The 3,427-nt window shown below is 38.2% G+C and overlaps 1 pseudogene; it reads right to left on the bottom strand.

Annotated features, from left to right (window-relative positions):
- Positions 1-3,170, bottom strand: LOC122032404 (annotated as a pseudogene).
- Positions 3,171-3,427: the final 257 nt, after the last annotated feature.

The raw sequence follows: 3,427 nt of genomic DNA, 5'->3' as shown, positions 1-3,427 counted from the left end.
AGAAGATAAGAAATTTCTCGTGATTACACCGTAGGAATCAAGAAGATACACAAAATCTCAGGCACACATTTAAGACCCCTCGGATGAGAACCTTCACTCGCTCGCTGAAAACCAAAATGAACGAGCAGATAGCGAATAAGAGTAACTAACTTTGATGTTCCTATGCAGACAGAGCACTGTTGGTATTATCGGTAAACTAAGTTTCAACCAGACAAGTGAATGGATAACCAAGAGATGCAGATTCATAACACAGTTGTTAGATGCCCACAGCAAAATCGGCCTTTGTCATAAAGTGATGTGCCTTCTGTTTCTCTTCTATATCAATGCGGTCAAACTTGGGGTCATTTGACAAGGCTGCTCCTTGGAGACTATTGATGCAATAAACAAGTTGATTAAGTTGCTGGACCTCTGTCTATCCATTCCTTGTGTCGCTCCTCAATGGGGTTGCCTTGCTGGAATCAAGACAGACATCATTATAGCAAAAGACCTTTTATAAGGCAATACACCAATAAGATTAAAATAAATGTTTTACCTTCTGAAGTTTCTCGAGCTTATCAACATAAACACCCTTAGTTTCATCTTCACCATCTTCATAGAGCCAATCCTCAACTTCCTGTAGCTTTGCAATCATTTCATCTTTCTCTGATGATGTGACAAATGCTTCATACTTATTGTAAAGCTGAAGATAGATGTGATGTTAGTCGTAATGAAAAGGATGCAAATATGATGGACAGTAGAAAGAAAAAAAATATATCAACCTTGTTTTGCATATCATACACATATGCCTCCACAGCATTTTCTTGTCCTCAGTTTCTTCCATCACTCTGTCTTGAAGGGCCATTTCAAACTCCTTTTCAACAGCCTTCTGTAGTTCTTTGGCTGACATACCACCATAAACCAACTCCACAACAGGAACATTAATTTTCTTGACCTTCTTTTTCCCAGCTTCAACCTGCAGAACGTAATAAATTTACTCAAAAATTGCAATGTATAAAAAAATAGAAATTGAAAAAGAAAAAGAGAGAATTTTCATCATTCTAGTAAAGATATCAATAACCCAAAAAAAGGTATAATGATATATGAGTGACAGGATAATGTCTCAGATTAGAACAAGGAAAGCAAATAAAATAAGAATCCTAGATCTTAATTGTGCAAACGGTAACTTTAGCTTTTGCAGAAGCAAACTAGAATTTGACCCAAAAAATAAAGGCTACATTACTGATTACCTGATCAAGCTCAAAACCTGAGCTACATCATCAAACCAATTTGCAGGAAAAAAATCTTGACATTTTATGGAGGGAAAAAAGGCATTCATGCATTCACGAACTAAAGCTACAGGTCGAACCTAAGTCCACAAAAAATTTAAAAGCAACTAACAACCTTATTATCAGTTTCCATTTGCACAGGCTTTTCCACCGACTCTGGTACTCCATTATCAACCCAATCAGAAGTTTTTGCATCCTCCATGTTGGCATCAGTTTCTGTATTTGAGGAATCATTTGCTGCTTCATCTGTGTCCATTCTTACAGATTCCTGGTTGTTGCTGCAATGCTATGACAGGAACTTCAACTTCCTCCTCCAACATCTGCAGACCCAGGATTGATCATGCCAATGGCTAGCTAAATAAACCAACAATACAATTGCTGACTTTAAGTACTTACCATAGCTGCTTCAACAATAACAATTCCATGAAGATTTAAACGAACTTTTACTTTCAGCTTAGCGCACTCACCAGTGCTGGATTGGAATGGTTTAATCTGCAAGCTTTTTAGAAATGTCAAAAGCACCAAGCTTCTTGATTTCGCATAAGTTTAACAGAGTTTGTAAAGCACCATCACATGTTCATGATAATGAAAATTATCGATTATTTTTTTCGAAGTAAATGTTTCAAAACTCAAATTCTAATAAATTACCGAACTGAGTCTGAAAAAAAAATGGAACTAAATGTATGTGATACTTTTCCAAAGTGAATGATATACCGTGTAACTGCTGATCAATTCTGGAACTTGTAAATCACCTGCATCTGCATATACGACATCAACTCCAAATGTAGCATGTCTGTAAAATGCAAGAACTTTGACACTGGGAATTGAATTCCCTTTTGGAAACACAACTCTAATCTGTTGATTTTCTGATCCATGCTGAGAGTCAACAACAGATCCTTTCCATGATAAGGCAATTGAGAAAGGAAAGCTCTCATGAACCAGCAAGTGAAGAACAATTTACAATGTCAATAAGTATCCACAAATAAGAATAATACCCTGATGTAAACGTAGTTCAAAGTCCATGTCAACTGAGAAGACATTCAATGCTATCCAAAATTTATCCAGAAAAGTTAGATGGCCTAACTTGGTAGAGTTGTCAAGAATTTAAGCATCTAGACAAGCAGAACCTTTGACATCATTACACTAAAAAAAGTATTAAAAACTAGATTCTCGGACAACAATAAGAAGAGAATTAACTGCAAAAAAAGAAAATCAAATTCGTGCATAGCATAATGACACAATACTAGATGTAGATTATAACAAAATAAAGATGGGGGAAAAATGAACTAGAATGTCTAAAACCCAAAATGAATATCAACTATTGAACATGCAATTAAGGATGGAAAAATGAACTAGAAAATAATATAATTCTCCTATCACAGCAAAGAATATAAACCATTAGTTTCATGAGCACAATTTAGAAGTCAAAAGAACAAAACAGAATACAAGTCAGATGACTTTCCTCCCATTAATCCTTACGTCTATATATACCATAGGTTTCTCTTAAGTATCCTACAAACAAGTGTTTGTCTTTGTCTGATTTGAGTCATACCTTGTCTCCGTCTAAACATTTGACAAAATTTTAACAATGTCAAAGCAAGATTAGGAAGGGGAGCCTTGGCGCAATGGTAAAGTTGTTACCATGTGACCAAAAGGTCACGGGTTCGAATCCTGGAAATAGCCTCTTGCAAAAAGCAGGGTAAGGCTGCGTACAATAGATCCTTCCCCGGGACCCCACATGGCGGGAGTTTCGTACATCGGACTGCCCTTTTGTTGAGTTTTAATTCATATTATCCCTTATGCTTTTAGTCCCACATTGCTAAGCCAAGAAGGTTGGAAGGCCTTATATATGGAGTCCTTCCATCCATGCTTAACAATATTAAGGGGACTTACACGCATGCGCGGGCTGAGCCCAAATCAGGTGGTTTCGGGGGGTTCGAGCCGGAAATCCATAAACCGGGCACGACGCACGCGATCATCACGCGCAAGGGGTGCAAATCCCCAGCTCATGGGCCTCGCGCTTGCGGGCGGCCTGGTCTGTTTTTGCCAGTTTGGTGACTTGGTTTATTTTTGTTGGTCCGGTTTGGTTCTGTCCGCGCGAGGAAGCGAAGCAGCGCGACGACATCTGTTCAGTTCTGTCCGCGTCGCGTGAGGATGCGAAG

Source organism: Zingiber officinale, chromosome 1A (genome assembly GCF_018446385.1).
Source record: "Zingiber officinale cultivar Zhangliang chromosome 1A, Zo_v1.1, whole genome shotgun sequence".
Classification (NCBI taxonomy): domain Eukaryota; kingdom Viridiplantae; phylum Streptophyta; class Magnoliopsida; order Zingiberales; family Zingiberaceae; genus Zingiber; species Zingiber officinale.
This window is presented reverse-complemented; position numbering and strand designations above follow the sequence as displayed.